Source organism: Choristoneura fumiferana, chromosome 3 (genome assembly GCF_025370935.1).
Source record: "Choristoneura fumiferana chromosome 3, NRCan_CFum_1, whole genome shotgun sequence".
In the NCBI taxonomy this organism is placed as follows: Eukaryota; Metazoa; Arthropoda; class Insecta; order Lepidoptera; family Tortricidae; genus Choristoneura; species Choristoneura fumiferana.
Genome location: NC_133474.1, coordinates 14949765 through 14972892, shown reverse-complemented (window position 1 = coordinate 14972892; position 23128 = coordinate 14949765). Strand labels below are relative to the sequence as shown.

The following is a 23128-nucleotide window of genomic DNA, read 5'->3' as shown; positions in this document are numbered from 1 at the left end:
TTATATTATACGTGTGTTTGTATGTATGCTCATTAAAAGTACATTTAATTTATTGTACATTTGGCATTTGACTGAATAAGAAGGTAAACCATAAAACATTTCTGCATTGTGGATGGGAAAATGTATGACATTGACATATTTATCATTGATTGTAAATATCATCGATCTTTATAGGCGGCGCACCAATATATTGTAGCATCTACAATGTAGACACTTCGCGTAGATCTAAATATTTCGGAAACCTATATTAATACATTATGCGACGTGATGCCTGAACATCAAAATGTGCTCTCACTTTCTGTGACACGTAATACTCGTAATATTTCGACAAAAAGCCAATCGATATGTAACAATCGTCACACGCTCAAAGATTCAGAACGTCAAGGACTAAATGTCCCACAAAAGTGTTTCACAAATTGTTAGCGCGCTCCAGACGAGCTCAGAAGCCTACATGAGTTAGCACTTAGCGTAATTGGCGTACAGAACTCTTGGTTAACGCCTTTTATGATTACATTTTTGTGGACTCCTGGGGCATGTTATTTTGGGTGAGAAAAAATAGACCTTTACGGAGAAAGTGGGTTATAGGATAAGTAATATTATCTCGGCGTTTTGTCTTTTGTTTTATCTACACACACACAATTAGGTATATAGTAGCTATACCTATTACAGCCAGACCTTTTTTTTCTTAAAATGCTTTGTCCAATGAATGTGTTACTACGAGCGAGGAGCGGCCACACCGCTGCTTAAAAAACGGCGACAGTACGGAATCGCAGTGACGCATCGTATGCGCACCGTTTTTTTTTTTGCATGCTTTCCACATCGCTGCTTAAAATACGCAAACGGTGCGGAATCGCAGTGATGTGCCGTAAACGTCAAAACTTTACCGCATGCTCTCTACCAAAAGTCGTGATGTTTACGGCACGTCACTGCGATTCCGTACCGTCACCGGTTTTTAAGCAGCGGTGTGGCCGCTCCTTAAAGGCCGATATTTTAATGTTGAAATATGTGTGACACGAAAATTTATCATACATTTGTATGGATCATTTTTGTGTCACAATGGAAAAAGTTAATGGAAATTATAACTACCAGCTAACACAGCTTTAACGGTGTGCAACTTTTTGGTCTTCACCCATATAGCACTAACACTATATTAGTCTAAATTTCTAGCCGGAACATCCACATTGACGCCTATCGAAAAAGTGAAAAGAATGTAAATTCTCCGACCGATCACACAATTGCCATTATCACAAAGTGCGGCGCGGCCGCGCAAGGCCCGCCAAAGGCCCCGCCTCGGGCGTCAGGTGCAAGCCTGATGGACCAATTACTTATTTTAATATTTTTAATGCCGGTCTCCACGGGCTCGTCTCGCCCGTGATACAAATTCTATTACTCAGGTTGCGTTTTACGACGTTGAGAAACACTCGCACATTACATGCGCGGTCGGTGGGCTCTAAAATGTTTCTAATGTGTCTAAAACTTTTGTGAATAATATAGTCAGTCGGACTTTCGACGATAAGAAATTTTCAAGTGGACAGTGACAAGCTGAAATGGTTAAACAGTCTTAGTCAGGAAAGTTACTTGCTTCAGCGTTCTAAATGGATACTAGAAATGAGACTGCAGTGTAGGTGTAGTTGTAAGTATGTTCTCGTTACTTAACTTATTTAGGCGGGCACGAACAATTTAACTTCAGTAGAAGTTATGCATTAACTCTCCTAAAGTATTTTCTAAAGTCAAAATATTTTTTTGCCATCTCTAAATTAACTTACGTAGCCGAATCCGTTTCCAAATCGGCTTGGCAGTATTTGCGATTCTCACCACGATTTATTTCAAGATCGTTTTGAAGTCGTAATGAAGCGATGCGGATTCGTATCTTGAATATATTATTGCAGCATTTTAATATCTAAATTGATTTCAATTTGTATACAAATCTTCAAATGTTTTTTCAAAACATTAAAAAATTATTTTAATTAGAATTATTGTAATTTTTTTTTCACATCATAACTTAAAATGTCTTTTCATATCACCATTTAATTTCAAATAATGTAAAAAATAAGAGGAAAATAGCTATATTATTTTTAACGCATAATCCAATTTACAAAAGCGAAGGCAAATTGAAATAAATTAAGATTCTTGTTTCTTAAACATTTAGGTAAGTATGACAATTGTGGTACCCAAAGAACACAGTTTTTGGTAAAAACTTCGGCATACTGATTTATTTTTTAACCTATGTAGTAGTTTTCACAAACCCCATTAATTCTGTTACTCTGCGAAAACTAATAATTGCCATAATCTGTCTGTACGGCCACTCTGTTAACACTGCTAGGTGTTGATCCAGTACGCTTTATAAGCCTATAATATCACCAATCAGGAAAATAAATTTCCAAATCGGTTCCGCAGTTCTAGAGATCACTCCCTTGCTCCCTTCCCTACATACAAAATATAAACAAAATAAACGTTACATGTATAGTATGGAAAACGACAACCACAACCTGCGCTACTTTATCCATACTTTATTACATAAACGCACTAATTCTCGCTTTATAGGTGGCGAAATATACATTACGGAAACCTCCTCGTGGTTACCACGCTCAGTTAAGTTAGTTCGAGCAAGTTTATGTATCAATGCTGCGAGTTTGCCCCCTCTTTGCCGGTTACCCCCTCTACTATCTACGTCACTGGCCTTCACCCTAACCCAGCACTCACCTGGCCTGGACTAACTTTAAATTGTTAGCTGTAACATTGCTTCCCACTCCACTAACTTTATTTGTTTCTTACTTACTATTCCCAACTTCTGATGACAGTTTTCTGGAAAGCCCACTTAAAAGCTCCTCTATTATTCTTGACGCCGCCTGTGGGTGGTTGCTATTTATTATTATTGTGCTCTATTTAGAATAGCGAGGCTGCGAGGAAAGTATGTAAACATTATATTTGTTCACTTTTCTTTAGGAAATAGATAGTACAATACATATTTACCATCAATTAGTATTGGTCGTGTGGAAGATTATCTGGCTGTGCAAAACAGTGTTCGCAGATAACAGAACAGAGGTTTTTGTGGAGCTTTGGTACACTTTTAAATTTAACCGCCCCCAAGTAGCTAAACGCAGTGCATTGTAATCTAGTCTCTAGTGTCTAATATTATTAAAAACATTACTTTGAAATAGGTGTAAAGAAAAATCTGATATATTTTTGCTCTGTTGTTCTTTTCTTGTTTGTGCAAAAATCCACTGTTTTTCGCCGTAATAACCAAGCATTTCTACTGAATGCGCGAGCTTATGAGTAAGGTGCTCATGAAAGGCTAAATAAAGGATATACGCCGAGAATCATAGTGTCAATCGTCTAGGGAATGATGGAGAAATATTTTAATACGAAATGAAGGCGCCGCGCAAGCGAGGTCGACGCCGCACTACACAGAGTATATTAAACAGTACCAACAGAATATATTATGAAACTAGCTTTTGTCCGCGGCTCCGCCCGCGTGGTATTCGGTTATCGCGCGCTTTTCCCTCGGGAACTGTGCATTTTTCCGGGATAAAAAGTAGCCTACGTGACTCTCGGGCCTATAAATTATCTCTATGCTAAAATCACGTCGATCCGTCGCTCCGTTACACACATTAAGTATGGATTGTACAAAAAGAGCCACCATACTTGTACCATTGGATATAGTTAATGAGCGATTGGTCGATACTCGTTCCAGTGATAGGAGTAAATTGTATCACAGAAATGTTATAAAAATTGAGCAAGATGTTAATAATATTTTCATCACACTTGCTCGTAAACAGTGTCGTAACATGCAGGCTAGCTTGGTTGCAACCCCCCTAATAAAACCCTCGACCTTAAGTGCTTGTCATGAAACCCGTGGTCGGTAAATGAGTCATGGCACGTACTAATTTTCATGTCATGAAGCCCAAGGTCGGTAAATGAGTGTGTTACTGCATGGTGTGCTGCTGCTCCGTGCGCGCGCTGCACACGCACGCCATGCACATGCTGAGCTGGCACTGCCAAGAGCGAAGTCAGCGGTATCAGCAATTTAAAAAAAAAAATAGTTTTTCTTTTACAAATATATAATTTTACTCGCAAATGTGATGAAAAACATTGTATGTCGCACGGGCGGTACTAGAATTACGAACATCAACTCGTTAAAGCCCTCAGTCTTCGACTTCGGGCTTCTAATAGACTCTCGTTCGTAATTCCTTATTTACCGCCCTTAAGATACAATTTACTATGAAATACTCGTAGTTGTAGAACACATTGTTTTACTCCCAGTGTATTAAAAGTGTGTGCTGTGTAATTGGATATAACCTAACCAACAAAAAGTTGGAAAACCCCCGACTTTGTCATTTCAAATCAAGTTCAATATCTCAAAAACGACTGAACCACTTTTGATGAAACATATCTAAGAACCATCGCTAGAAAACCTGCTTTCAAATAAAAAACCGCATTCAAATCGGTCTACCCGTTTAAGAGCTACGGTTCCACAGACAGACAGACACACATAGCGGTCAAACTTATAACACCCCTCTTTTTGTGATGGGGTTAAAAACATAGTTGGTTCATACGTGATGATGTGCGTTTCATGCCACGTGTATAGTACAGGGTGTCTATCTACTATGCTATTGTTGTGACGTAGTATTGCAAATAGGCCAATAGAAGGGGGACATATAATGTTCCGTTGGGAGCGTGATATTTGATTTCATCACGGCGCGAGGCCCGTACAAGGACTCCGATATAACCTAATTTCCAAAAATAAGGTTCCTTGTTTATTCAATACGATAAAATATGAGTTTGTGGTTGTCATTCGATTGGATCGATAATAACGTGGTTATGAGTCACGTATCTACCATGCAACATCTCTGGTTGTTAAAGAATGGATAAAACAGTACCTCTGTGATTACTGTCCTTTATTTATTTGCTAAAAAAAATCTCGTCAAATCATTTTATGTAGATTTGGATATTGTTACGTTGCCTTCGAATGGAAACACAAAGAGCTTTGACTCAAACAAAATGCGCTATTAAAATATGAGTCGCTCACAACTTACGTCAGAGAAAAGTCGATACGGCAGAGCACATAATAGTAAACACCTTTTATGCTAGTCGTAGCAAAGGTCCAGTATTATGTACAAAGAGCGAAGAGAGTACCAATCGTGCGGCCGCCATTGTAAGGTTATTATTTACGAGCGACCGCGGCCGTCATAAATCAGTATCTTGCCTTTACGTGGTAAGGAAATAGCTCATAACTTTGATTGGCCTCTTCACAAAGGGTCTCACCTTCGCCCCACTACAGGTCAGCCTGCATTAAATATGCACACTCCTCACAACAACAATGTGTTTGAATGCAGCATGAACAGCACAATAGACACTGATGTGAAGTATCCTTTATGTTAAAACAAAACCTCCTTTATGCTAATTCGGTAATGAATTGCGCACCATTATTCTAGGAAAGAATAATTTAGGCCCATTAAAGCAGCTTGGCTAAGTCCATTACATTAAGTCCTGCCCTCTTATTAATTGAAGAATTTTATTGGTTCTACAAAATCTTAATCTTATTAAAACAACGTTCGGACCGCTAAATTTAAAAAAATCGACTAAATAACTATCTCTTAGGTTAGGTACTCAAAGATAAATATATATAATATTTATTTTATTACTTCGTCCTCGATTTTACTTGGATTGTTTTAAATTTAATAATTGTAATGTGCAAAATATGAAACGAGGTTTCCTGGAAACGTTGAACTTAATAAAATCACTCAACCGAAACTTCAACATGTCACACGACAGCTACTTAGTCGCCAATTAAGAATAGGGTCCCGCTCCTGTCATAATTATCTTTAAGAAAGTCCTGCAGATACGCAACTTATGTGACTGTTTAGAAGTGGGTCAGTGTCCCGTGAAAGTTTCCGCGAATGTGGTCCGCCAGCCCCATTACCGCGGCCGATCAAAGCCACCGCCTCTCCACAGAAGAACCCTACACCGCGAGCACTCTGAAAATCATGCGTTTGTTTTTATTCACTAATATTTTTCTACTATCTATACTTTTTCGATATTCAGATACATACGTCGAAAACTTGAAAGATCTGCTTGCATGGTAATAGGCACCAAAATTATCATTCAAAAAAATTTAAATTCGTTGCTTGTAAAATTAAGACATTTACAGATAAGCAGTGTGACTGAAAAATTATTTTGAGTATAAATTTTCGTTAGGTACTTTTTTTACCTGAGTGCTGTTCCTTTGTTTTTAAGAAAGATTAGGTTAATAATATTTTGTACGTATGTAATTTATTATCGTAGGCTTTTGTACTCGTAGGAACATCACCCTCAAACGCCTTTTAAAGTATACATACTGGTGGGTGGTAGGTGTCATGTGGGCGCTCAGCACCCGTGAATGAAATGACAACACTGATTGACTAGAGAGCCACGTGATGGTCGGGCCCGGTGGTGGTCTAAAATTACTATTCAAAGCCTGAGATTAGGTGTAGTGTAGATCATAAAATAAATAACATATGGAAAGTGCTGGTGTGAAAACGGACTGCCAAGTTTTTAATTATGTAGACGCAACATTACTAGGTATTACAAAACAAAAAACTGTTTGTTTTGGTATTTCTTAAATTTTTACACGAAATTTTTGCTCAAAGAAAAAGTGTATTATTTTATTTTATATTGATCAGTTTTGATATCAGTCATCGTATATGTAAGTGGAAAAACTTGATTCAAAAATCTATATTCCCGTGATAAATTAATGTATGCTCTGCGAGCGGCGTGGAGTGCAGTAAGCCGCGCGTCTGCATAATTATCACAGTGTTTGCTACCTATTAACATCAGAGATCAACGGCGAGTCGCTTCAGGCGGAATCTGCGAAAGATTTCTGTAATCTTGCCTCTAAAACAATTGCACTGACACTGAATAGTTAACAAATTTTAACTGCCGGGTAACTATGGATTTAAAATTAACCTGAAATATTTCAGCAAATGGCTGGGATAGTCTGACAAAACTCCTTTGCAAAATCAGAGCATGGAGATGTTTGTCAAAAATGCCCTGGGAAATAGTATAGCCTAAATTGAATAAAATTAATTTGACTTTGACTATCCCTGTGCTCTGTTAAAATACCATACTTATATAAAAGCCTATTTTCTACCAGCATTCTGTAATGGTACCTTCTCTTTTGATATCGACTGTACCCACTCAAGTCAGCGAGTATGCGGGGTTTCACGCCGCCCTTAGAGCACTCGAGATCGATGTAAAAGCGACATTGCTTTCTTTTACACACGCCGGCAGTAGCAATATGCGCATATTTAGGTACTTGCGGCATATGCGGGAACTACATTGGGAAACACAGCCACACCCGCGCTGATTGCCATTTATTGAACTGGAAATGAAAAATATAACTTTTAGATTGAACTAGAAACCAATTGGCGTAGCTGGTCGTGAGGTGTACCGCGATAAAACAATAGGTACTGATGGAGTTGGTCAAACACGAATTGGGCTTGGGCTATGCTCCGTTTTACAACCAGCTCGGAACTGCCTGACGGCCGTACATCCCTGTATTTAAGCAAGCCACAAATTGAACTGGATATGTTTTCAGTATATAAGCGTAATCTTTTATCCGTATATACAGGGTGGCCCGTTAGTAGTACGAAAAACTTACCTAAATGGGAGATAGAGTAGGAGATAGGTGGGGAGGTCATCTACCAATTATAAAAAATGACCTTCGTAAGTCTCACCGTTTTCTAGAAATTTCAATTTTTATGATTTTTTGATAAATGTATACCCGCACTAAGATTTCATGTTGTGATATTCGGAATTAATTGTTTTATAACGTTTATTTTTATTATTAATTGAATCAGGCGTTAGGTACTTTGCGGAGCTCCATATCAATGAACTTAAAGAATTTCTTTGCTCACCCGCGCACGTATGATAGCCAAGTTTATTCAAAATATGCGTGTTCACGCAGTTCCTCCACCTCCACACTGTAAGAACACACACAAATCACACAACCCCATCTATCACCACCACCAACCACACTACACTGACGCGTTTCGAACTCAACCAGAGCTCATCTTCAGAAAAACACAACCGTACACCATGCTACCAGATGTTAGACTAACAAACCACAACAACCGTTTTGTTACTCCCTAAGTATACCTACCTATATTTTTTCTCAAACAAAACAAAACTACCCACAAAATATTAATAAATTTTAATCGTCACATAAAGCTACCTTGAATTTATATTTATTTACTGTCAAGGTGTATTTTATTAACTGCTATTGCTGAAATTAGATCCAAGCCGTAGCAAGGGAGATATGATACTAAATTTACCTGCTCATTAATAATAGATCCCATAGTACTGTACCTAATTATCTCCATGCATTCTAGAACATCGAGATTTTAATTGAAAAATAATCTTGAATAGTTGTGTATCAGATGCAAAAAAGCATTTTGAAAAAACTATTGCAGTTTATTTTATTTTATTTGACCACTGTTTAGCTTACTAGCTTAAAACATTTCCATTTAATGGACATACAAGAATGATAAGTAATCTAATCAAAAAAACATTAACAAGAAAAAAAATGTGCATAGTGTTTTTCTTTAAAAAAAAATGTATGCTCAATTACATTAGAATTCAATCTTACCGTAAGATTGGCTTAAAATGTAAATGAGTTTTTTTAATTAAAACGTGTGAAGTCAGGTTTTTTATTTATTTGATTTTGCATAGCTGCTGAATTAAACCAGTGCATTCTGATCCAGTTCGCGCGTCAACTTAGATAAAGTGGTAATACTGACTTATCGCGTTTTTTAGTGTAGGTTGGTACTTATTGTTTTGTGCATCTTGACCAAATTTTAGAAGAAGAGGCAAAACCTAAATTGAAAAAAATGGCAATAGTTTTTTCAAAATGATATTTTGTATCTGATAACACCGAGTACTGCCCTTCCGCAACGTAACGTTTGGCAACCTGTTTCATTTCGCAAACTCTAAAACTGTAAATATTTCAGGATTTATTTCAGGGCCATCGTGTAGAACCCTTTAGGTTAGGTTAGTTTTATAAAAATCCTGAAATATTTACAGTTTCAGAAATATTAAACAGGTGGGAAATAAAAAGTTGCGAAATGAAACAGGTTGCCAAACGTTATTCGCCGAAACATTAGTAAACCCTGATAACACAACTAATCAAGATTATTTTTCAATAAAAATTAACGCAGAAAATAATCAATTCCGAATATTACAACTTGTAATCGTAGTGCGTGTGTAAGAGAGAGAGAGAGAGAGAGAGAGAGAGAGAGAGAGAGAGAGATTTACACATATTCGATACACAGAAAAAACACGTTAGGAAGAAATTATTATTATTATTAAATTAATTAATAACATCGAATAGTATAAATAGATATAGTGTAGATGACCTGCCCACCTATCTCCCATTTAAGTTTGTCGTATACTTACGGGACACCTGTAAGTAGATAAAGAAATGAAAACCTTTATGATCATTTATTTCCAAGTTCAGTGTTTCGAAACCAAATGAAAGCAAGTATTAGTTGTTGTCTTATTTTAGGCTTTAGTCCCCGAAATGTTACAAATTTATATATGTAGATAATAATAGTAAAACTATAAATCTTATTGCAACTGTGGGATTCAACCTTCTGTCTGCCCCATACCGAACGAAAGCTGCGCACTATGTTACTTGTCATGAGTTTTGTACAAAACAAAAACAACAATTCTCAGTCCCTTGAGAAACGTGGACACATCACAAATTGTCGCTTCCCAAGAAATAAAAGTGCCCTAACAAAATGTTCTGAAGCAATTCTGCAATAAAAGAAAATAATGCTCGCTCCGGGCCCGTTCCAACAATTTGCTTAGGATTCAATATTGTGTCGTAGCCGCCACACTACTAAGCAATTTGGGGCATTTGCTGACCAAAATGGCAAATCATTTTCTGGCCTGTTCTTTTTATTTCAATGGAAAATTATTAAAATATAATAGAGTTCCTTCGAAACCTGTCAGCAGCTTACTCTTTTACTGTACATTAAGTAGTAATTGGGTCAAAATTCTTTTCGTTATCTTGTTATTGTCCCCGAAAAAATTGACGGAGTAGAGTTTTTTGTATGAGAAATAGTGGCATTTTTAATTTTTCTCTCGTTAAACAAAGAAATAACTAAACAAAATGGACCCGATACAATTTAATTTTACTTACTTATGTTGTGGTGTACAATAAAAAGTTATTGTACTCGTATGCCTTAAAAAGACTCGTCGATGTCGTCGTCTCGTTAAATATTATTTACACTGAAAATGACAAATATGGCACCACGTTTTTTTTTTTCTTAGAAGACATAAATAATTTTGTGACATTATGGTCAGAAACAAGGAAACGAAAATAATTGTGACCGAAACGAAAATTTAAAGGTAAAAACATTTTACTTATTTGCTGCGAAACGTTGGATGTTGAAAATAGATAAATACGATACAGACATCTTAAAAGATACCTCATCAAATCTTCGTAATCGAAAGAAAATTTTATTTGCATGGCGAGGAAAAGGGCAATAAAAACGTAAGTATTCTCATCCTGACGGGCTCCGTCGATTTGTTTAGGATCTAAAATGGTTGCCTCTCTTCAAGCTTGTTTCTTATTCTTTGAAGATTTTTGAAAAGGTTTAATATTAAATAAAGTCGCAGATCAGTAAATAGACGTTTGTTAGGGTTCCGTAGCCAAAATAGCAAAAATTTAAGGAACCCTTATAGTTTCGCTATGTCTGTTGTCCATTCGCGGCTTTGCTCAGAGACTATTGGTGCTAGAAAGAAAATTGGAAAAAAATTTTTAGTGTATCTCTCATAGACGTAAAGTAGGGGTGTTTTTTTTTCTTGTCCTGTATTGTGTGGTAGTAAGTAAGTATGTTAAATTTAAAAGGAAAACTATAACGGCTAAGTTTGCTTGAGAATTAAATATTAGTAGTATAAGAGTAAATAACAGCCTAAGGTATAATATAAATATTTATACCTAAACTTGGAAGATTCCGTACAAAGTAGGAAATCCTTAGAAAAATATTACTTGTTTGTTCGTAACGGCTACGGAACCCTGTCTAAGGCGTGTCCGACACGCTCTTGGCCGGTTTTTAAAATGTACGTACTATTTACAATCAGATTTTTCCCAACCTGTTATGGTGCGTAATAAAGTTATCTAAATTGAAATTAAGATTTCGTTTATTTTGAAACTCAATAAAACTTTGCTATATTAAGGTTTTCTTAATCCCAATCAGTACTCGTTACTTACTTGAATTGAATAGCTTAAGCGGACTGAGAAAAATAACCTTACCAAAAACTGTATGTATCATCATGTAAATAAGGTATAAAGGCGCCTAAACATGTAATAATATGTTCACCGAAAATTGATATTACGGCTATAATATAGTCGTATATCAACATGCCTCAATAAAATTTTGCCCCAAAAGTGTTTCGAAGTAATCCGCATAATAACTTGAAACCACGCCCGGCATATTTTTAGGGCGTGTTTTGATTTAGCGGCCACTTCCTTAATCACAAAAGTGTGGTAATACATGTAGATAAAGCTGATCCATGCGGTCCTAAAAGCAGTTATAGTATGCATTACAATACAATCACGGTGAAAAGTACAATGCTAGAGGAGTTTACAAAATGATAAATAATTGCATAAAACTACTTAATATCGGAAGTCATTTTGAGGATATCATTTAACTTAACTCTTGAATTGTTATGATTTACTTGTATGTAGTAACTTGTGCTGTGTTTTATGTAGTACTGTTATGTAGTTAATAAGAAATTATACAAAATATTCACATTAAATGAAAAAGAAGCAATTAAATTTAGAAATGGTACCCATGACATTGTGCTCATTGCTGGTGTTTAACTCTTGTTATTATATAATTAAATATCATTGTTAATTATCAAACTCAATTTTCACAGTGTCATACTAAATACAGAAGGGATCAAAAAATATAATTCCACTAAAGCTTCAAATTTATAGTAACTATGTAGTAGAATTACTAATTCCCCAGGTACAAGTTTACTAACTAAATTCAAAGTGCTTTATTTATCAAATAAGCGCATTATAGTCACCATCATTGATGTTGATGTACTTTCCTAATACGGCCCAAATGGTCGCACGTTTTTCATTAAACTCCCAATCGTCGTAAAACCCCTTATTACCTTCAAATTAGTTTTAGCGAACGGTCAGGCCGAGCTTAGCGATTGGCGCGTTACCGATCATTTCAAAATAAGAGCCTTTGCATTGTTACTAGGAATGCCATTTTAGTCGGCAGAATGAACAAGCAACGTTAACAATAGTGAACTAGGTAAACGTTCGAGTGCTCGTCACGCTAATGCCTTATAGACGACATTCATCTCATCTCTATTGCTAATGTAATGACATAAGAATATAGATGCCAACCATTGGGACAGTGACGGGCACTCGTACGTTTAACTTAGAAGGAAATGTTTTCAATTGCGCAATGTTGTGGTTGGACTCTACAAATCGCTAACTTCAAAATTTTAAATCTTTTGCTTAAAAGAAAGAAAGACAGAACATGATGGTTCTTGAACGCAAAATTCCCGAAGTATATTTATAAATCACAACCATGACTGGCTTATTGATACGTTTATTCTGTATATTGAATATTCGTGGAAGCAGTTATGGTTCAATAAAATGTGTGAATAGGTCTCCCGCTTGTAGCACAGGTCAGGTCTAGCCATAGTCTGCTCCCCCCTCCTGCGTACGAGAACGTCAGTCAATTTCCATAATGGAGCGATGTCGGCTTTTCGCTGACCAGCTGTTATTGTACGTGGTGCTGCCTACAAAGCTCTTTGTAATCCGATGCCCGTTATAAAACCTACGATTCGGTGAAAGCTACGAAACGGCTATTGTGCTTAATTGAAAATATTTTACCATATTGCTCATGAGTTTTGTTTATAATTATAATGGTGTGAACATTTACGCTGTACGTAATTGGTTTATCTTGGAAGGCGTAAAAGTGCTCTTATCGTGAAATTGAAAACGACAGCAAAGTATAAATTACAAGTTACTTTAATTTTCATTTATTTAAATTTTGTATGTACAAGAAACATTGGATTATCTTAATGGGTGGAAAATAAAACATGAGTTTAATTTTCAATTTATTTGTTACTCGCAATTTCGTCTACTAAAATTTCGTTTATCGCATGCTCTCGGGAATAACTATTTTTTTCTGGATACCTAAAAAGTATCCTCTATTTTCATTAAATGCGAGGTACCTTGTTGTTAATTCTGGTCTTATAATATGATGTATGCAAAATTAAATGGCAATTGGTTCAGTTTTCAAGGCGTAAAAGTAGAACAACCAAACAAACTCTCTTTCGAATTTAAAATATTAGTAAGGGTTTATTCGTGAAACCCATTAGGTAAAGCTTTCAAGTGATTAAACGTCGGAGCATTAAATTTTACCACACACTGATTACCTATTATGCAGATGTTTACATCGTCGTATTGAACCGAAATTCAACATTACCAACAAACTGACAATCAATTTTTTTTTATTCTACTGGATGGCAAACGAGCAAGTGGGTCTCCTGGTGTTAAGAGATCACCACCGCCCATAGACACCTGCAACATCAGAGAAATTGCAGATGCATTACCAACCTAGAGGTCTAAGATGGGATACCTCAAGTGCTAATAATTTCACCGGCTGTTAATTTATTTGGTTGTTAGGCACCGAGTCTAAACAAATTGTTCACTTAGGAGTGGGCGAGAAACGCCATATGATCGCAACGCAAGTAGGGTTACCAAACCTAGAGGTATCCCTAACACAGTAAGAATATTAATGTTTAATTTAGATTTCGATCAAGATTTTTGGTTCGCACTGGTCTTTAATACTACAGCGAGATATAAAATGTATAGCTTTTTAGCACAAGAAATCTAGTAAATGCATACCTATCCCACGTAAGCTTATTCCTACGGAAATCAGTTTGGTAAACTTGTCAGTTTTTCACATGGCAGCCCTAACAGCGAGCAGGATGCGGCGCGGCGCTCGAAAGTGAAGGTGCCCCCCCCCCCCCGCCCACAGCCTCCCGCCGCAGACGGCAGGGAAAGTACTCCCGCCACGATATTGATATTATTATCTTTGATGTGTCACGGGGAGGTTCCAACGCGTGTTTTAAATCGAATATGTTTGGCTTTTTGTAACAAATTGTCGCAGTAAATCTTTAACGCGTTCGCGTGTTAGCACAAAGCGTATTTTTTACGACGGTTGCACGTTAATTCTCAAAGGGTATTGACGAAAGACTTGGCTGAGCTGAGGGATTGTGTTGTTTTAACATGTACCTACCAATCTACCTCATAATAGGCGCAAAAAAAATGGGATTTGTTAGCTCTCTACACCATTTTTATCTCGAACCAAATAGCAGCTTACAAGCTTTAAGTTTACTTTGTTTCAAAAACTAGATACCTTGTACCGGCCTGCGACAATGCACCTGCACCTGCACCTGTGATATCCCTCGTGTTGACAGGTGACCCATGCTCGGTTGCCCCATCTTATATAAAAAAAATAAAAAAAAATAGCCGTGTTGATACCTACTCTCATCGCCTTAAATATCCACCAAATTTCGTAGATAGTTTATATTGTGTTTAAGATAATGTTTGTTGTCACCAGGAAGATAGAAAATTTCTGAGAAATTACCTTTTCTTTTTTCCTTGTGTCGATAACATAAATAAAACCGTGGTCTGCCTAGCCCGCGTCGTCCGTATACAATATTTATGATTAGAGAAAAGATGTAGAGAACAGAGAGTTTTGCTAACAGTAAAAACATATTAAAAACAGTACTAAAATTTACCATTTTTACTAGCATGTAGTATATTTTAATAAGTTTGTTACGCATGTGAGTGCACCCATGAGACTGCGGCGTAATTTGAGTTCTCCCGCTAACGAGCCGGCCCTCAAGTGCGCCTCTCGAGCGTGGCTGTTGCAAACGAGCTGATTTCCTGCGATTCGTGGCGCATTGTTTAGACGCATACTCTTATAGTTAGCGACCTTAGATTCAAACCCCTACCCTTTGTTAGGGATTTCTGCGTATGCTAATTAATATTGTTTGCTTCTAATGAATTTTAGCTAAGCTTTAAAAATAAAACCTAACAATAGGTGTCTGATGCATGTCTAGTCTTTCAAGGTATAAATAGCCCCCTGTGGTGGAGGCTCCACGGATCGGGCTGATAGAGTTATTTAAAGAACGTTTACACGGGCGCGTGTGGGCAAGGTGCTCGTGGCCGCGGTGTGAGCAAACAGCGGCGGGAGCGTCTGGCGGCGCGCGGCTAATTACTGGGGGGCGCGACGGAGCGCCGTGCTCCTCAATGGCGCTCGCAATCCAACACACACGCCAACTTGATGGAAAAGTCACTACATACGATGGCATGCACACATTCTCCGCTCCCTTTTTTTGTCCAAACAGCGTTTTAGGGCTCCGAATAGAAATAAAACGAGAAAAACAGAATTGGTTTCTTTCCACGACGACAAAGCCGCGCTTCGGAGTCAAATATGACAAAAAGGGTCTCCCGTATTAATTTTACGACAAGACCAAGAAAGGTCGTAACGCGAGTTTCCATTAGCGCCTGGCCGTCAAAGCAAGTGTGATTAATCTAATTTATCCGTTTGAAGCAGGTAATTACGGGACGTAGGTGGAGGGAGGCATTCTTTCTGCTGCTTAATGTCCTGTAACCCCCGCCAAGCCTGTCGTCGTCACTCGCCTTAATAATTTACAACACATTAATTTCTACGTTTAGTGCTTTGCGTTTCCTAGGGAATTGCGTTTAATGCTCTTTTGCGACATTTAAAACTCATCGAATCCGTGTTTATGGATGCTAATGACGTCAAAGCCGTCTTAAAAGCAATCTTTTATATTTCACTGTAACAAAACGAGAGGCACCTTAGACATTACAGCTAAATCGATTCGCATTAATTTTCTGTTGATTTTGATTAAAACTAATTAAACAGGCTAAACGTTCCGATAGGTCCCGCTCGAAGCAAGTTTCGGTCCGAGAGCCGCTCGGGGGGAGAATATTAGCAGTCGCGTCTTTCCCCTTTCTTTCCCTTTGCACGCAGATAATTAACTGCAGGTACCCCTGCCCCGCGTGGGGACACGGGTTCAAATTTTATCCACAGCAGTAATTTAAACAGCGGCGAGTTGTCGGGGCGTTTTGAGTGCGCTGCTACAGCGATAGGGTTGGAACAATTTGTAGGGTGGCTAGGTAAATGACCGTGATTATATTGATTCCCGAATACGACGTCTCTGTCGGCAACCCCATCCCAAACCCCAGGATTTATGAGCTTTATTTTTTTCCAGTAGCGTCTAATATTTTGTACTGATATCACAAAGAGCGCGCTGTTTTCTATGCAAATACGATCGCGCACCCAGACTAGGTAGGTAACGTCAATAAAGATATCCTGACACTAAGCGACTACGTTTTGAACCTACTCGCATTCAAACGATCCCATCAGAATAATCTCTTTTGATATACCCCTATGGTATATAATTTACATATTTTTGCCATTAGGACGTTATAATAACTTGTATCAGATGAAAAAGACGGCTGCGTGGTTAGGTAGCTGGGGTCGTGTACATTGTTTGCGGAATTATCGCAATACAAGTGCGCCCCGCGGTTGCCCCCGCCCGCTAGCCAGACGTATAAATCAAGAGCTAATGCCGCCGCATCCGGCGCGTCTCCGCTCAGGCTCCCGGCACACTCCCGACTCCCGAGTGATAGCAGATCGATCAAGAACGATGGTTAGTCAGTTAGCAATAGATGAGCTGCTGTTGTAATTATTAGCTTGCGATGATCATCGATCACTTATCCAGAGAAACATGAGCGTTTTAGACTAATTGGGTGAAATTTACTTTCTTTAGACGACCAGATAGCTAAGAAGTTAGAGAACCTGCTGACTATCAAGTTTGTGGTGCCGGGTTTGATCCCCGATCGGGGCAGATGTTTGTATAAAAAATATATATGTTTGTTTTCGAGTTTTGGGTATTTAATTAAATATGTATATAAGTATGTTCTATCTACTTAAGTGTGTTTATCCGTTGCCCAGTATCCTTAACATAAGCTTTGCTTACTTTGTTACGAGGTCAATTAGTGTCAACTGTCCCGTAGTAGATATTTTGTTTTATTTTGATGTGCCATGTGATTTGATTATCATTTCCCCAAATTAACGAAGTGTGGCAAGTCTTTAATTAATTAACATAGACCTCATGGAACCAAAAACCTCTAGCCTTATACGAGTATGCTGAATGAAACGTACATCTCACGTCTTACTGATATGACTTAGTGAATATTTACAAACAGCGTTAGAACAACGTGTATGAATAAAGATTGTCTTCCTGATAATAAAAGGGGCTTCTTCATAGAGACGAGGCGACAATTCGCTTGTTTTCGTGTCGCGTCGCGCCGGTTCCAGAACCCTCCCTTACTCTTACGTAGACTAAAACGCCAATTCAAATGCTGCCGGCATTCATAATCCGTTAGGAGCATAGGACTCTTTCAATGGGCGAAGATGAATCCAGCGGGTTACTTATCCACATACTAGGCAAGTTGGCAGCTTCAAATTTTTGCATGCAATTTTCATCGTAAATACTCGTATGTATTGAAATAAAAGAAATTGATTTAAAAAAACTACTTACACCACATATTTACCTCGTCATTTCAGATTTTATACGTTCCATGTAGGATACGGGCCTCCTTCCATAATTATACTTGAGCTAAGTTCGCACGCAGGCCCAATGTGGATTCAGAACTTCACACACGCCATAATATTGAATCTCTTCGCATGTGTGTACAGTTTTATTTCGCTGGAACGTTCAAATGTAATTGCGCACATATTTTTTTAACAAATAAATCCTAGAGATCCTTAAAGGGTTGGGCTGTAAATCTACGCTGTGTGCATGCGCACTTTGTGTGCGTCCACAGCATACGCTGAGCCCAATCCATTTATCACACTTATAGCTTATAGCACTTAGTGATGTTAAAAGTAGTTATAAGTTTAATGTGTTTATGCTTATTAATAATGTTTATGTTGCTCTAAGTGTGTTAATAAAGGCTTATTCTATTCTATTCTATTCTAGAGGTGCAAGCACAGGCTCGAACTCACGACTCTCTGTTTGAGAGGCCACAAGGCAAACCACTAGGCTACAACGGCTTCCGATATTTAACTTTACCTAATGTCAAAATGTTATCTAAAACGGTTTATTATTACTTTGAGACCGTATTACACCAGTCGTGGTAAAAAACAAATCGTCTAGCAGACATTCACGCAAAACAACATTTAAATTTCGCTCAATTACTTTCAGTTTTACTATTTAAAAGCCAGAGATGCTTATTTTGCACTCGTATCATGTCGGGAAAATTTAACATTTACAGCCGAAGTTACGGACACAATCCTGTAATTATCCGGTAATTATTAGCTGTACCTGCGTTCGGGACGTTCTGGTGCGGCCTGCGGGCACTTAATGCAGTTTCATGTATTTTCCACAGCAGTAATATACACACAAGCTCCAGTGAATTATTTCGAACCATTTATTATTCTTATCATTCGTGGTGGCCTAGTAGTTTGTCCTCTCAAGCGAGTTTTTCAAAATTCATGTGCGAAATTATGTTTGAAATTTACCATGAGCTTTAGAAGGAAAACATCGTGTGCAAACCCGCACAAATCTGCTAAGTAATTCAATGGTGTGTGTGCCGCACCGGACCCGCATGGGAGCTACGGCCTAAGCCCTCTCATTCTGAGTGGAGGCCTGTGCCCTGCAGTAGGACGTATACAGGCCGAGATGTGATGTGTTATCCTCATACTAGCTGCCACGGCTTGCTTTAACATCATCTCAGTATTCTATAATGCCGATTTATCTATTCAGGTTAACTCGGACGTCTTTTCGTAGCCCGGATATTAAAGGCTCTCTGAATAGGTCATTTTTAAGGTCGTAAAAGGTTCTATTAGCAAAATACTTTACGAGCTCTCTCGGAAATTGAATTTGAAAGATTAGGATAGAAAATAATTCAACAGTCTCCGTATTTTTAAGACTCCTTGCCCGTCACAAAAAGGGTCTGGACAAACAGACGAACGGACAGACAGACGGACAACAAAGTAGTACGAACCCTAAAAATAATGTCAATACTTCCGTCTGTTTGTTACGCCTGCACACAAACATCGTTCAAACGATTTAATGGGATTGGGTAATTACGTAGATAATGAAAATTTCCGCGGGACTGCAATAAACTAATTCTAGCAGACTAAGGCCCGGGAAAAAGCTAGAAATAAATAGTTACCATGAAAAACAATAGCAAACGCTAAATGCAAGTCATTTCTTAATCGTCACATCCCGAGGTGGGGAAGTAAAAGATAATTTAAAAATAGGGGAACCATTGCCAGTAACGGCGGGGGTCCTAAATCGCTTGTTAGCCAGACACTGCGGGACTTCGCTACAACAAACAGGCAAATAAGGCATTAAGCCGATTTCGCAATATTAAAGAGTAGGTACCTAGTTATTTCAATAAAGTTAGGTAATTTGATTTTTACATAAAATTATTCGTTTCAACTTTTATGCTAATATTCCTGATACCAAGGCTACTCAGCCTACGCTAACCTTTCCTAAAGAGCCTTTTACGTTAATTAAAATGTAACTAACGAAATTTAACCCCCGGGCTAATTAAACCCTCGCAACTGTTTTTAACTTTTTATCAGTTGGCACCAGGGGCGGGTCAGATAAGTTGGTGTCGGGCACAGCGGAAAGTTGCCGATCGAGATGTTCTCGAGCACACACAAGACGGAGCACAAGTTAGAACAAAAAGCATAGTTTTCCAGCGTCGTCTGGCCGCCAGCGGTCGATACGGCTGCAACTATAGACGCCAACTTTAAATGCAAAGTTTTGTTCAAAACGTTCACGGCGGTAACTATTATTTAAATGACATTCTGGTTTAAGCGCCAGCTATCCCGACACCTTTGTAAAAAAAAAATATTTTTGAAATGCACTTCGCATTCAAAGCAACTCAAATTGGCTTCATGTTGTTTTATACTTTTACCAATAAAGTTCATTTTACCTATTTTAGTACGTCTGAAAATAACTGATCATGTATAATCGTATTATCACCTTTATCAACGTTTGGCCATAAATTTTAATGTTGTGGGGATATCGAAAGGATGTAGAGTAATTGAATTTGCATGGGAATTACGATATAGGATGAGTAAAATGTTATACATTTTCCGTTCCCCTAGCATCCCCTAGCGACGCGTAAACGTAACTCAGATGAGTGTCCCCGAATGATTTAGAACCCAAATTAAGCCTTCCATAGCTTCCCGTGCCCATTATCACAAAACGCCACGTTTTTGGGGTACCGTAATTAAACCGCGAGAAACCCTTATAATTTCGTTAAATCCGGTCATCCCCAGCCTCGAAGCACCTATTTAAGGACATAATTTGGTATAGGGTTTTTTTTTTCAATTCATGTTTATGTAAAAGTTATTTCCTTTATTAGTACAATAAATCACAGAGAACTTTTTCAAACTGACCACACAATACAACAATGTTAGCAACTTTCTCAAACACATTTTGCTCCGCTACAAAACTTGAATTGAGATTAAAAACTTTTTGAGGGCAACTCAAGTAATTACTTGCCTCAAGTTTAACGACTGACTTCTAACTTGTAAATTACTCTCAAGTACGTTCGTATGTATGGCTGTGCTCAATACTATTTCAGCGGAAAACATCGACTCGCAAAATTGATTTAAGCCGCTGCAGCCGATAATACTTAGTTAAAACTCATTTGGAATGTAAACCTTATTTCATATGGGGAAGGATGGAATTGGCTCCGAAAGGTGTCGACGAGGTGTTGTTAGAGCCAGCTGCCTCATTGGCTTGTTCTCAAAGCTTCCTTCCTTCCGAGACGCAAAAGAAGACGAATGATTTTTCCGATAAAAGTCAACCATCTAATAATAACATCATGGATTTATATTCGTGACAGAAATCGTTTTGCGAACGTCAACAATTAAAATGGAGTGTATTGTAAACGAATTGTTAAGAAAGTGAAATTTTCAGCTTTTCGGAAATGAAAGTATCTTAAGAAACAGAATTTGGATTATGATGCGCTGTCGTTTAAAGTTATTAATGGAAATAAGAGTAAGTAAAATCTAAAGCAAATATCGTTCTGGAAATCCTAAAATCAGTCGAGCTCGAGCAAACAGCAATCTAAATCAAAATTTGATAAATGGAAAGCTAGGTCATCTGCATTCGCACGAATACGTGATCACTGATCAATATTGAAAATGTTTAAAAGAAAAGGACAAAATAACAGAAGAGGAACTTTAATCATTCTTATCTATCCGTGATGATGAAAGAGTTAGTGATAAATCATTTTAGGCTTTCAATTTCTTGAGTCGGATTTTATTTACAGTCATGAGCTAAGGCATAGCTTAGATCATTCTGAATCAATTGGAATATTTTTATTTAATTTTGTACTACATATGTACGAATATTTGCACGCTTGTGTGTGTTACGTATTTGTGACTGATATTTTTTAGCTGTAAAATCCCTGGTCCCACTCTCTAAATATATGTTTAACCGACTTCAAAAAAAGGAGGTGGTTATCTATTCGGTTGTATTTTTTTATGTTTGTTACTTCAGAACTCCGTCATTTATGAACGGATTTGAATTTTTTAATTGCGTTCGTCTAGGAATGCCATCAATTAGGTCCCATAAGCACCAAATTAGGATCTGATGATCGGACCTTAAGAAAATCAAGGGAACTCTTGAAATATTGTAGGGACACCTATGGTAATTTGGATATATTTAGCAGTAACTTGTGTATTTGCTCTTAAAAATCATAATTTAGTGAAGTGGAACTGATGATGAAGACCACATTTGACCAACAGAGCTACTACACAACAACAAGTACTTCACGGGTTGAATTTCAATTACTTCAACACAGTTGCTAAGCAATTAATGCTCGTCGTAATGCATATTATGGTAAAATAGAACGGGTGGAGCAGCACCAGGACTCCTCAATAATGAACGTCTCTGCATCAGAAAAAGCAATCTTTCGTAAAAGGTGTCGAGCAGTTGACGTTAAACTATTGTATCTTAGATTATTTACACTATAAAGCGTGAAAATAAATATTTTATAACAACTAGTACTACAAAAAACAATGAAAATAATTTTCTACCAGTCTGAAGTCGGTGCCTCAGCACGAGACAGCAGGAGTGATTGAAGCCCAATATACGCGTATACTTAGTACCTACTCGTATGTAGGTGAGGTAGACAACTATAGGTCCACTCCTGCGGGCTCGTGCTGAGGCACCGACTTCAGACTGGTAGAAATTTATTTTCATGGTTTTTTGTAGTCTGTTAAATTTTTTGTTATAAAAAAAAATTCCTATCTTTTTTTCAATACGGTAAGTAAAAAAAACATAGTTACATATACTGTTAAACCTGCTTCGCAAAGTAAAAAGGCGTAGCACTGCTACGGCGCGGCGTAGCATATCAAATTTTCCTGAAACTATTAAGTAGTGGTGGGGTAATAAATAGCATAGCACCTGGCTTGGCTGCAGTAGTCGAGAGTCAGCACACAGCAACACTGACTTGGCCTGTATAATTTATAAGTATTAGTGTAGAGATGTTATCCTTCACCCGCAGGTGGAGTGTCGAAATGCGCTTAAATTGTTCGTTATTAACAAACTTGTTCCTGTTTTCGGATGTGTGCTTGTGGATAATTAATGAGACCAAGTTTAACGAAACTATTGGAGCATGGAAGCGGTATACTGCCAGAAAAGGATACAAATCACGGAATCGTTAAAACTTAAAACGATGTTGATTGAAGGATTTATTTTAGTTCTATTTCATTAATATACTCGTAGGTAGAGCGTTATGCTTTTCGATATGTCAAAAAAAATACTATATGAAGTGATAAAAATCTTAGTAATTAATTAACTTTGGCTGAATATAAAGGCACTAAAAGCTACTTCATGGTTTAAAACTGAAGGGTGCAAAGTTTACGTTCCGTCAAAAATTTCCGATTGCCTCTTCACAAAACCGATCATGCCCGTTCCGTGGTTGACATCAATTATTAAACAAATTTTCTCTATTGCTAGTATACCTTTTAATCAA

At 37.7% G+C, this 23128-nt stretch overlaps 1 protein-coding gene across 5 annotated transcripts in view; it reads left to right on the top strand.

Annotated features, from left to right (window-relative positions):
• The window catches only part of LOC141426705 (uncharacterized), a 173109-nt gene that overhangs the window by 85142 nt on the left and 64839 nt on the right, over positions 1 to 23128 (top strand). The gene's annotated exons all lie outside the window — the stretch shown is intronic.